Raw genomic sequence first — 14,206 nt, forward strand, 5'->3', positions numbered from 1 at the left:
ATATGGTACCTTTCGGTATTTATGGAATGGACCACCGGAGGAAAATAGGGGAGGGTCATGTCTTTTTATTCTTTGTTGAGGGGAGGGTCACCCAACATTTCTTTAGTCTGTCTAGGGGTCACCCAACTTTTGTATTCATGAAAACAGTAAAATTTCAAAGTGGCTTGTTTGGTGCATACTTTTCCATGTAGCTCTCAGTCTCAGCCCCCATCACTAGCAGATGGGTCTGACCCAACAAAAATTGCAACATGATAGCAACACGAGTTTGGAGTTGCTCAGCCAGCTCACAGCGGGGTCTGTGAAAGTGGACAGGCTGGGCAGCAAGCCAGCAACCCCGGCAGGCACCCACCGGCTGTCACGTCAGACTGTGGAGTTTCTGAACTCCGACACAGTCGGACCAAATTTGCAATTAGCCATCAATTTTCGTAAAACGGACCATATTTGAGCTCTACATAGTTCTTGCATAAAAAAGTCTCAGAAGTGAATTTAGTAATGAAATAGCCGAACAATGTATAAAGTTTCCAGTTGTTGGCCACAACAGAAATCCATGGTTGTTGTGATTGTTACAGCGTTTTGCACTTTCTGATTGGGCGGGCTAGCTGTCAATATGGGTTATTACCCAGTGTGCTTTGCTGAATGGTCTCAATGTTTTATTGTTTTATTTCATGTGAATACTAGTTTACTAGAGGAGTAACTTAGTATTTGAAGTAATGCAGTAATGCAGGAAGTGTGCATTTAGTTTCCATGCTTATTGTGTTTCCACAACAATGTTAGTGAGTAAATCTACTGAAATGGCCACCATAAGTGTGATGTGTAAGATGAGAAAGCAGAGGTAAAGTCATGTATGTCATGGTTGTAAAAGAACAGTGGCTATCTGTACATTGTTGCCAAGCGCAAACCACTACAAAAGGCATCAATACATTTTTAGGGAGGGTCATGCCTTTTTTTCCCAATCATTTTGGAGGGTCATAGAAAAATTTATTGCTGGCGAAGGGAGGGTCAGGTCTATTTTGACTAAAGATACCAAAACTCCTCCGGTAGCCCTTCAAATAAATAACTAACAGTCCCTAACGAACAGTCCCTACTGCAAAAAAAGTGATGACGCCAAATGATGAATAATAAGTGTCCAAAATCTCAGTGTGCTGCTCACTTTAGGAAGAGAGACCTTCTCCCATGTCTAGTCTTTGTACTAACGGAGGTTTAACATGAACTGGATCTGTCTCTGCACCCAGAGATCAGACTTTCATTTCATTTCCTCTAATTTGACACTGGGTGGGATGGCAAATGGGCAAATTGAATAGACAAAACTATAAATGTTCCCATTAAATATTCTTCCCTTTAGTGTTTTAGTAAGAGTTCGATAGAATGTGGAAAATAGTGCACTTCCTGGAATACTTTGTCATGGGTGAAAGTATTGGTCAATTGGAATTGATCACTGGTGTTTCAGAATGCACCAATCAATATCTTTATATTAACAATGGAAATCTGTAATTCTTCAGATTCATCAGGACCATGTCCAATTGTAATCAATGTGTCGGAGTTACTGTTTTGGGGGGAACAACAATTGAAAGTAAAAAAAAAGAAAGTTTAAAAACAAATCTAGGCATTCAAACACTCATATGATCATTTTCATTAATCTGATGAAATATCCTGTCTAAAGGGTAAAAACGCACTGTGTGAGTGTGTGTGTGTGTGTGTGTGTGTGTGTGTGTGTGTGCCGTGTGTGTGTGTGCGTGTGTGTATGTGTGCCATGTGTGTGTTCCGCATGTGTGTGTGTGTGTGTGTGTGTGTGCATTGTTTGGAGCAATAACTCCACCTCCGCGTCTCCACAAAATTGTCAGCTTTTGTTGTTCGCTTCGCGCTACTAGGGAGAGTATAGGGAGAGAGGAGGACTTGGTAGATCGCATTTCACACACTTTTGCGTCACCATATGCACGCACATTTTCCACCCCATAACGCTCGTCTAAACGCGGAATAAAAAGTGAGAACGCAACGCCACTTTCTTCATTCATTCGTTTCCGTCTAAACATAGCCTAATGCTGTGTTTGCATGTGGATTCAGACTCGTGGCACTGCAGGCCAGGCTCCGCTGTTACACAGGGTTTCGTGCGGACAAAAAAAAACACAAATTACCGTCATCGTCTATTGTTGGAGCTACCTCCATGGACACTTCTGCATGGCTGTAATACTTTACTCCAATCCTCCACTCTGCTGCTCTTTCTCATCTCCCCCTGCCTGCCTGTCTGTATGCTGCTTGTGATGTCAGAGCTCGCCATGCCTCCTAGTGTGCAGAGTTTGATTTTGAGACGAACATGATGCAAGTGAAAGTGCAAGTAAACAAACCGGTTATATACATTATCTGCTTTCTATTTCACTTCCCTCTGGGTTTTGATTGCACACACACACACGCTGGGACAAAGTGCGCCGAGGCATAAACTGTACACCTCAGCGTTCCACATAGCACAGTCAAATGGAATACAGAGAGGAGGAGGAGGTGGGAGTGTGAAGGATAGAGAGGCTCTTAGGTGAATTGTTTTGTTGGATTAACGTTGAGGATAAATAAAGAGAAATCCGAGGTGTCGGTGAGCTGTGATGAGCTCCATCAATCCACCGCCTTAATGAAATCACCCAGCTCTTCATATTTCACTCAGCTACCCAATCTGATTAAGACCTCTTCCAAATATGGACACACACATAAACACACACACACACACACACACACACACACACACACTCACTCATATGTGCGAGCAAGCGCAACTGTGTTGAAGCATACACACACTTTCACACATCAAATAAAGAGACATATGGCCTAGAAAGAGGAATGAAGGGGAGGGAGGGGGAGGCAGGAGTCTCAGAGGAGAGGAACTGAGCGATGGCTGAATGTCCCAGGTAAACACATATGGACCCCTTCTGCAAACACAACCTGTATACCAACTCCCTTGTGATGTGTCTACCGTTCCTGCACAATGTTACATTAATACTCAAACTACTCTCAAAGAAAGTGCTGTAAGACATTTCAGTTTAAGTGCTGCTATTAGCTGCCAGTCAAGCAGAAAATAAATCATTACTTTTTTTTTCTTCTATTTCACATCCTAGATGATTAAGATTTGAATCACTCTCTATCAAAGAAAAGGGAGAACATTGCTTACCTTTTGGTTTTGGTTACAGATTTTGGGACAGTTGGCCCCTGGACACCAACATGTACAGTAATAGGTGTCCACTCCTTTAACTTCAAGAAAATACCCAACACGACCAAGAGTTTACTACTGCATCTGCAGTACCGGAGCCTGAAGGTGAAGCTCTCGGTTTATCAATAGATGTGCCGATGCTCACCTACGGTCATGAGCTTTGAGTGAGCATCGAAAGAATGAGAGTCCTTGGGGCTGGCCTATAGAGAGAGAGGAAGAAGTTCAGACAATAATCAATCAGGTCAATTCTATTACAGCCCAATATCACAGAGCACAACTGTGCCTCCGAGGACTGTACAATCTGTAGAGACCAGGGTTGTAGTCGAGTCACCAACAGTCAAGTCTCGAGTCCCCAGTGTTCGAGTCCAACTCCAAGTCCGAGTCACCAAAGAAGAATCCGAGTTGAGTCACCATTACCTGAGTTTGAGTCCGAATCACAAGTTTAGAGAATAGCGACTTAAGTCGGACTCCATCATTGCCTATTACACATAAAAGTCGTCAGAAACTTCATCCAATTTACGAGCCTGATTTCATAAATCCACGACTCCAAGTCATCGGTGCGCTAGTCCAAGTCGAGTCACGAGTCCAGAGAATAGCGACTCAAGTCAGACTTGAGTCCGAGTTCAGGACTTGGTACTCCATCACACACTCTGTCCTCTGATCCTCGCCTTGGATCAGGAAAAAAAAAAACTCCCCAAAAGAAACCCTTCAACGGGGAATAAAAGGAAGAAAGCTCAGGGAGACCAACTGAAGAGGGATCAGTCTCCCAGGACAGACAGATTCCTCTTCATGCTGGAGCTCTTATGATATGGATACAGGTTTACCAGGAGGATTGTGCCTATACTGATGCTGGGGTGACACCATCAGCTAGAGAAGACTCAGCACTCACAGTCCACTCACAGAGTGCCAAGGTGTTCTTCCTTCTCTAACAAACTGTCACATCCAGCTCCCGTGCCTAGGTCATGTTTTGGTTTTTTGTTTACCTCACATTCAGTATTGAATTTTGTGTACCTCCTGTTTTATGTTGAAACTCGCCGTCTGTCTCTGTCGCAGGTCACTTACCTTCCGGTGTTTGTCTGCCTTACCGCCTTGTGTGATTACCCTATTGACCTGTGTCCAATTGTCTCCCCTCCTCCCTCATCACTCTCTTTTTCCTTTGTTCAGTGCCAGTTGGTCTTGAACCTCTGTGTCTTGCGTTTCAGCCTTTGTTGCTAGTGTTCCTGTTGTTCCAGTGAGTGAGTGCTGACCAGTGCCTGTGTTTTTTGCTAAGCCTCAGCCTTGTGATTTGGATACTGTTGCCTGCTTATTGTACTCTTTTTTTAATTTTTTTTTTTTTACAATACATACTCTTGATATAGGTCCGGAGGGAAAGAAACGTTATTTTTTTTTTGTAAATAAACGGCGATGCTATAGCAAGAGCAGAGTGCTGGACTTGTTCCTTTGTTTCCAACTCTTTTGCACAATAAAATATTTTTCATCTGAAACCACCGTGGTTGAATAGTGCATTTGAGTCCTCTGTCTGAGCCTGGTGTGACGCAAACTGTCTTGCAGCTTGCAGACAATACGTACGGAGAAGAGCCAAAAGTTTATGTTGGCCAGTCACAAATGTAATTTTAACTTTATAAATAATTAAGATATATAATAAATGAGATCTCATCTTCAGCCAAAAATCTGCTACCTGATTGTGTTGAGTGGTTCAATAAGAGATTTCAGGTATCTTGCCAAACAAAGCAACTATCGGAAGCCAATCCTTACAGTGTCAATACTTGGATTAAAAATGGCAGAAAAGCAGGAGGTAAAACGTAAGGTCGTCCTCAACCAAGGATAATGTCTCTCCAGCCAATCGATTGGTCAGTGAGAGGGAAAAGAGAAGTCATTTTTGTGATCTTATTTAACCCTGCATCAATTGCGCTGACTTTGTGATATTTCTGTTGTACCTAACTCTATTTCATTGAAGACAGCCACAAAGAGAATTTTCATCCTACGAACTCACGCTGTGTAATTTCAGAATTCAGAAACACTTGTCGACCAGGCCGTAGGTATTCAGAGTTGAGGGAGACTGAGCAGCTGTATAATAACAGCGGTGGCTGGGACTCTGTCCCCCAAGATCCCCAAATTAGATAACGTCCACACACACACACAGGGAAGACATAGATGAATAGACAACACACCAAAGGATAGGATCCACAGTATGGTCAGGCTGACATTGTTTGCAGTCTGAGCTGAGGTGTTTGGGTTCAGGATTTAGGTAAGCATATGTGTTTACGGTGCCCGCAATATCTTTGTTTCCATTGCAGGTTCAGCTAAAGTTAGTCTCGCATTGGCGAGATAGTCCACACAGCATTCCGGGATGGGAGGAAAACGTGCTCTGGTTTATTGGCGTTTCTTTAAACCTATCACAATCGTCTTGGGCGGTGCTAAGCGACGGACAGAGCCACGGTGCCTCTGCAAAATAGCCTCGGGAAGGAACTTGTTTTGGTGGAACATGTGTACGTTCAAAGGTTGTTTTAGTGGTGCAACAGATATGCAGAGATCTGAGGTGCAGTTAACCATAGTCCTCATAAATCCACCGGAGTTTAGAACGCCAACACAAAGAAAGAGGAAGGTGACGGACATCCGGCCGAAATAAGGGACATCCGGCGGAATTTCCAGCGGCACTGGAGCAATCCTGGAAATGAAACGTCGTCGATATAGACTTAAATAAAGTTAACACCTACAGCATGAGTTTTTGTACTTCCTGAAGTAGTTAAGCTTTAGGAAAAGGAGTTTTAGAAGTTGGGACAGCACTACACAAAACTACAATATGTATTGCTTATCCTTATTCTCCTTGATCGAGATTTCATTAAATGCTTTTGTCTAAGTCATCAAAGTCTCCCGAACCTTCTTCATGTATCCAGAGTTGATGGAATTTTTACATAACAGTGTTCCCTATTATTCATCCCAGTTTCTAAGCTACAGTGCACGGAGGACAGAACAGCCGAACAAAAATTACCGCTATATAGCCCATGCTATCTTTATTATTTCTGCCATGTCATGTATTTTACTAATTAAATATGCACAGATTTACATTCAGATGATTAGATAAGTAGACCGATTTTAATAACGCAAACAATAATTTAGTGTGATGTACAAAAGTACCTGGTTAAAAGTTTAAAGGAGACCTATCATGCTAATTTTCAGGTTTATACTTGCATTTGGTATTTCTAGTAGAACATGTTTACGTGCGTTAATGTTCAAAAAACACTTTATTTTTCTCATCCTGTCTGTTGGAGCGCCTGTCTCTTTAAGCCCAATCTGCTCTGACTGGTCAGCGTTTACGGGTCTTCCATGTCACGTTATTGAGAAAAGAAAAAATAGAGAAATATCAAATGGGAAATGCCCAAAACGTTTCTAACTTTATGATCTCATGCTCACGATGTTAGTGAACTGCAGATGGCATCATGTCCTGTCTGATGGGTAATAACAAAAGGTGTTTTCCTAGATTTGTATTTGTCCTGTTTTAGATATAGATTTGTTTTTGTCAGTTCAGTGTCGTAATGGATACATATTATAGTTTCAATTAGACGGTGACTCTTTGCTGTTGAAGCTCCACTTGGTGATTTAGACTGAAAGGACATTAATACCTGCATAACGCAGCTGGAGACAAGTGCTTTCCTGGTGATATTGTTAATTTGTGAGAGTTGGCTCGGTCAGCAAGAAACTCATTACCTGTTTTCAGGTTTAATCCATCCAGTCCAGTCTAGCTGCACTGCAGAGTCCACAATGCCATTAAAACAACAATACAACTCATCAGAGAGAGAGAGAGAGAGAGACAGAGAGAGAGAGAGAGAGAGAGAGAGAGAGAGAGAGAGAGAGCGAGAGAGAGAGAGAGAGACAGAGAGAGAGACACAGAGAGACAGAGGGAGAGAGGGACACAGAGAGAGAGAGAGACACAGAGAGAGAGAGAGACAGAGGTAGAGAGAGACAGAGGTAGAGAGAGACAGAGAGCGACAGAGAGACATAGAGAGACACACAGAGAGAGAGAGAGAGACAGATAGAGAGAGAGGGGAATGATGAGCAGAAAAATAAATGAATGGATGAGAATGAAGATGATAGGATTTGGAAAATTTGCGATTTTCTTGGATAATTTAAAGTATTACAAAAAATATTGTGTATTATACTGGGTAGACATTGACATCCTGCAAGCCACCAACTTCAGAATGAGTCGGGCTTACCTCAATAGGAAGCTGTTGGATAGAAAAAGGCCCATCATAACTTTACAGGCAGGGTGTCATGGAATCGGCTGAGAGCATTCATGCTCCCAGGAAGAGGAACTATTTGACATTATATATATATTTGTATTAACTTTGTGTGTGTGTTGCTGCACTACTGGTAAGTGTTTAAGAGAACCGTGAATAATCATCTTGTTCCTGAATCCAACACATACGTGTCACAGGCTGCAATGAGGCCCATGTCCTCTAGGGGCCGCCAGCCGTGCTTTAGATTTTTAGTCTTGTTAATCTATTATTATTGATATCCCATTATGAACTGTAATGCATTTTGTGGGTATCAGTCAATTCCATTTCATTGCTTTTTGCAGAGCGGGGCTGAATTAGAATCGGGAGAGATAGACGGGAGAGGTCGGGGATGAGTGGGGCTGTACAGCTCCATTAAGACAACAGTTAAAGTAGTGGTGACTACAGAGCACAGAGGAGACAGCTCGGACCAAGAATTATTAGTCAGCAGCACACTACTCAGCACTGAGGACAGGGCCAGGGTCTATTCGTGCTACGCTCCAGTACACGAGCCGACGTGCTCCGTCCCTGTGCCAGAACACAGCTGTAGCTGTTGTTGGCAATCAGGCCTCATACCTGTGGCGGTCCAGCCTTGATGACGATGATTTGTTTCAGCTGCGGTGATGAAGATTCTCCCTGCAGTGACGACACCTCTGCCACAGGATGGAAAGGAAACACACTGTGAGAATTGCATTTCCACCTGACTGACTCTGGCAGATTTCATAACAATACACGCTGTATGCATTTAAAGCTGGCGTTAATGGCCTTTTTTCTTATCCCAATGTACATGGATTACATATTAATAGCAGGATAAAAACATTACCTAGCAACTTTTTCCTCACTTTCCTCCTCAGAACACTTTTCTTTCTTTGTATCTCTCAGGGCTCAAACACAGTGGGCCATCAGCTCTTAATGATGAAGGACAGAACCTACTGCTGTGCACTCAGCTACAGCTATACTGTTCTGATACTGTAATGAGACTGAACGAGCAGTGTGTGTGTGTGTGTGTGTGTATGTGTGTGTGTGTGTGTGTGTGTGTGTGTGTGTGTGTGTGTGTGTGTGTGTTATTGTTGTCTAATGGTTAGACTTAAGGGCTCAGATGAAGATTCAATTACTGTGGCCTGTTGATGTTCACTGCCCTTGGCTACACACACACGCACACACACACACACACACACACCATCAGGCGTGCACACACTCACACAAGAGCACGGATCTATACACTGTCACAAGATTGCCCACACACACTTCATATAATGTCCATAGTTCATTGACTCAATGAAATTTGAATGCCCTCAAAACGCAGATAAACAAGCGTGCTCGCACACACTCACAACACACTCGACAACAGAGTCATTTAAGAACCCTGAAGGAGCAATATCCAAATCTGCCAAAGAGAAAAGAATGATAATTCTATTGAGAGTCAATCTCGGGGCGTTTTGTGATTATGGTTATTTATTTGGAGCCGCGCGGTACAGTCAGCGTCAGAATGAACACAAATATCGATCTCTGCTAGGATATGAAAACACCTGCAGGCCTCAAATCATTCCTCGCAGTCTCTCTGCACAACACTCATTCAGTGGCTCCATCTCGACTCCTCTCACCTTCCTCCTCTCACCCTCCTCCTCCTCCACTTAAGTTTCACTTGCTTTTTACTGCCTTCTCATGTTATTTCAAGATGGGTCCTCTTAGGAAAATAAAGAACATTAGCCACTTTAGACAGTTGTCTGTGTGTATCACTTCGGAACTTGTTCTCCCTCCTACCTTAACAGAAAACAGCAGCCATATAACAATAGCAATAAGTTGAAAGAGTGAATGGTAATGTTTGTCCTTTGTGAACTCAGCAGCAGCAGCGAGGCCTTGGAACAGCGGCCTAAGAGTGTCCATCTATCCAACACTTTGGTCCAGATCAACATACTTCAACAACCGTCCGGCCAGCTTGCCATTCAATTTGCTGTGAGTATTTACGGTCTCCAGAGGATGATTCAGTATGTTTAGCCACCTTTTCATCACCTTTTGGTATAGTATCATTAGAACTGTAGGTAACCCGTACAGACATGTACCTTACTCCCTAACTATAAGCTTTGTCAAAGAGGAGAGTTTTAAGTTTACTCTTAAATGTGGTGACGGTGTCTGCCTCCGGAACCCAGAATGGGAGCTGGTTCCACAGGAGAGGAGCCTGATAGCTGAAGGCTCTGGCTCCCATTCTACTTTTAGAGACTCTAGGAATCACAAGTAGCCCTGCATTCTGGGAGTGCAGTGCTCTAGTCAGGGACGGACTGGGGCTAAAAAAACAGCCCTGGACATTCTCCCAAATAGGCCCATCGTCCGGCCATTCGCCCCTAGCCGTGCGCGACAGACACTAGCCAGGATGTCCTGATACTATGCCACAATACTGTAGCCTATCAGACAAGGTATTCACAGCAAGTAACATCTCAAAACCAATGATGATAATTGGGGTTGTGTTTATTAATGAAGCCTCAGCCTTCAAATAAAAACAAAAAAATGTACAATGGCATTACATTGGGATTGAAAATAAAATACAAATAATGAAATGTCACTGGCTACAGAAACCCCAAATTACACAAACTTATAATTATAAAACAGTACAGACTATTACAGACAACACTTTCAGAGATAAAGTAGGCTACTTGCTGTACCTGAACAAAAAGAAATCTGCACTCTGATGGAAGACAGACAGAAAGTGCAAGCAAGGATTTTTTGGTTAAACTTTTGGTTAAATTTGGTAAATTATTTAGCCCCCTTCCCTGTTTGTTAGCACATTTAGAGTGGTACCAGTCCATGCCTGATGTTTTCCCGTTTAATTCAATACCATTGTCTTCATCCTAGCAGCAAAAGTGAGCTCACTACAACCTCTCATATACAACCTGTGAAATCAACCCGCGATTAATTTCAAACGCTAATTAACCTAACAGAAATTATTAAACACGTTACGTTTGACAGCACTAAATGGCACGATCATTTTCATAATCATGACGCACACCCATGTTGATAGCTGACTATGCAATTCGCTAAGATAGGGATAAAGGCAGCCTATTATAATGTGTCCTGCTCCTAGCACTTACCAGTACCTCTTGCTGATGTGAAATTAACTCTGCTGTCTGTCCCTCATCATGACCAGGCTGTGGATGCTCAGGCTCAGCTTCCACTTGGCCCTCTACACTCTGGCTAAGTGATGCAGTGCTGCTTTGGGTGTCAAGGACTACAACATTACTGCTGCTGCTCGCAGTTGCACTGCAACCAAAAAGTTCTGTGAGCTTTTTGCATTTTGCTGCATCAGTCTCGAGAGACTCGGCCCTCTTTTCTTTGAATTTTTCCCATCCACCTTTCTCCTTACGTTTTCTACTAGTTATGGTCTGGTGATAGCCAGACTAGTAGGCCTACTATTCTTCCTCAGTTTTTTTTTTTTTTTTTTTACACGTAGCATATACGTGGTCATATTAGCGCCCCCTGCTGTTGGCTGTTAATATCGCTTCATTAGACTTTTTTGTGCCGACTTTTACAGAACGCACAGATTGTCAGTCTGTCCCTGGCTCCAGTGGGACAATAAGATACTATGAGCTCTTTAAGATATAATGGTGCCTGACCATTAATAGCTTTTTAGGTCAGGAGAAGGATTTTAAATTCAAACCTGGATTTTACAGGAAGTCAATGCAGAAAAGCTAATACAGGAAAAATATCATCTCTTTTCTTAGTTCTTGTCAGCACATGTGGTGCAGCATTCTGGATCAGCTGGAGCGTCATACGGGACTTATTTGAGCAACCTAATAGTAAGGAATTACAATAGTCCAGCCTTGACGTAACAAATGCATGGACTTGCTTTTCAGCATCATTTTGAGACATGATGTGCCTAATTTTGGCAATGTTAGGCAGGTAAAAAAAGGCTGTTCTTGAGATTTGTTTTAAGTGGGCGTTAAAGGATATAAATGAACCGGAATGCTTGGTGGATATGAGGCTTTTGGTCACCTCCTTTTTAACACCAACATCCGGCCAAATTTTGTCTTTGATCCATGGGTATGTGGATAAATGAATGGACAGAAGTTCATGAAAGTCTCACTGTGTATTCATGGCTCCAAGTTAAAGCTTCACTTATCAATATTTATCAAGTAAATGAATTGAGGTCCTACAATAAGACAAGCCCAAGAAGCATTACTCAACGCTGAAGATCTACTGAACTTTTCAACATCTTTTAGCTCAATGTTTAGGTTTTATGGCACACGCATTATGTGGTCTCACAGTCCAGGCAGCTTTTTTTCTGCTGTGATAAACCCACTGTAATACCTGCTCAGCTCCAAACACTGGTGAACATAGTGGAGCATTTAGCAGCTAAAGAGACAGATAAGGAGACCAAAACAGAGCAACAAGAGTAGTGAATATTGGATTTTTCCCATTCAGAAACACAGCTTTGCCATGAAGTTCAATTATGGTCCCCTAAGGAAGAACCCTTTTAATTTTGATGTTTCCAGGACCTGTTTACTTGTACATTTGTGTACTTAAACCATGTTCAGTCTCCAATTAATTCCTGTCCAACCCAGTCCGGCCCAGTCATGTGCAATCTATTCACGCATCAGTTCAGTCATGTCTTGTCTTGTTGAGTCCAAAACAGGAGAAATTCAAAGAGACATGCAGTGGAATATAGATCAATAAAGCAATAACAATAAAGTGAGAGAGTACTGATGAAGAGGACCGGTGGTGGTGGTAGTGTGGGGAAGAGGAGGAAGGTGTTTAATGAACAAAGGTGTATTTGTGCTACACTATGTTCAAAAGTCCAGTAGACGGTCTGTAGTGAACGTGAGTGATAAAATAAAAGCGATCATCAGCATGGAAAGAAGTGTTTATGAATTATTTACAGGTCCAGGGGATTTACAGTATATGCCAGCTGACTTAGCTAAGGACCCACTTCCTCTTCATCTCAGTATTTACTCATCCCATCTTCCACTCTGTTTGACCCACACCCTTTACACACACACACACACTCTGCCTGTCTACATATATAACATCACTTTCATCTTTTTATGGTCTCTTTATGCCTTCCCCATCATTTTTGTCCGTCTCCACTTCTCTTCCTCATCTCTCAACCAACTGTTTGTCCTAGATCCTTTCCTGTCGTTCCTCATTCCCTCTGTTACCTCTCTTCTTTCTTTTCCTTCATCCTTACCCTATCATCTTTCTGTGATAGATTGGTCACGTTGGTGATTGCAGAACAATGTCACTTTAATCCATTTTCCCCACACTAGTTGCTTTAGGATTGGCGGTTTCAGTCAGTCAGACCACCACTTCGGTGGCACACAAAGTGCCACACAAAGAAATGAAAATAGACTGTGCACTAAGAGGCCCTGTAATGGGTGAAGAGCATCTGCAGCTCTTTGATCTCGTAAAGTTATTGTTGATTATGCCAGCTCTCACTGACTACGTGGGTGTTCGCCTGAGCTAAGCAGCCACATCAGCTTAGTATGTACATCAGTAAGTGAATGCATCACTGTAAATACTATTGCGATGTTCGGACTGCCTTCTGTTCAGTTCAGTAGTCTGCTAAGGCCGGTGCCAGTCCCGACTATCTCATTCGGTTTCAGTTATCACATTATGATTGTTTCTGTGCCTTTTGCTGGCTTACAACGAGGAGGTCGCGTACTTTGAATCACAGCTGAGCTGATGGTGGTGCTCTCTGTAACCAGGGAGTGGAGCTCACTGCTCAAGGCTACTTATTGGGTCAGGAGCATCGGTTATTCAGTTGACTTTCTAGATTTGAAGATAAAGATTTGTTGGTGCATGCCCTAAACACCACACAACATAAATCCCCAAATGTCCTCCAAGTTAGCTGCTGTTATGTTATGACCGCCCCCCATGGTGCCGCCATGAGAGTAAAAAATACGGCAAAAGTGCCCTCTAAGATGCCCCTATAGATTAAACACGATGAAGTTCCCCATGGGGGCCCTTAAATGGAGAAAATGCGATACAGTTCCATATAGGCTGCCCTATATGCTAGAAAACGTTCTGCGTGCTGGTGCCCCACTGCATGCAGCTGGTTTATTTTTTATTTTGTTCTGCACTCAGACAGCCTGAGTCCACCACTGTTGAAACCCAACGCAAATGCCAATTATGGCAAATGTTGTGAACTTTGCAATTTGGGGGAACAATTTAATCCTATAACAAAGCCAGGGAGTGCTTTTCTAAAATGGACGGCTTGCATCCCTGCAAGCAAACAAAGATAGTGAAGTGCCAGAGTATGTCGTTTGCTCTAAGCCCCCTGCCACAATGATCCCTTCACACTGACTCATGATTTAAGACTGGGAGATAACACACCAGATGGTCTCCTGTGGGGAAAAACTCTGCCACGAGAAAGGAATGGCATCAAAGGAATTCAGTGAAGTTCCGATTAAATATTGCATTCTACATGTATCTTTAAATATCCGCAGTATGGTAGTTATTCAGATTCAGAATTAAGATTCAGAGAAACCTTAGTGGCCATCACAGTGTGTGGGAAGTTAGTGTTTGATGTGACACATAGTACACACAGATAGAATAAAACAACATTGCATAAAACAGTAGCATAATGTGGCGAGAGTGATGATGTGCTTTGTAGTACTGTTTATAATATTAATGGAAGTTGGAATGAAGCACTTTTTTACACTGACTTGTCTTGGCCTTGGTTCTTGATATGCTTAATTACTCTAGTTAATTATTTTTGTTTCCAAGCAACAAATTACACTCTGGCCATTGA

The sequence above is a fragment of the Sander lucioperca genome, chromosome 1, assembly GCF_008315115.2.
Source record: "Sander lucioperca isolate FBNREF2018 chromosome 1, SLUC_FBN_1.2, whole genome shotgun sequence".
In the NCBI taxonomy this organism is placed as follows: Eukaryota; Metazoa; Chordata; class Actinopteri; order Perciformes; family Percidae; genus Sander; species Sander lucioperca.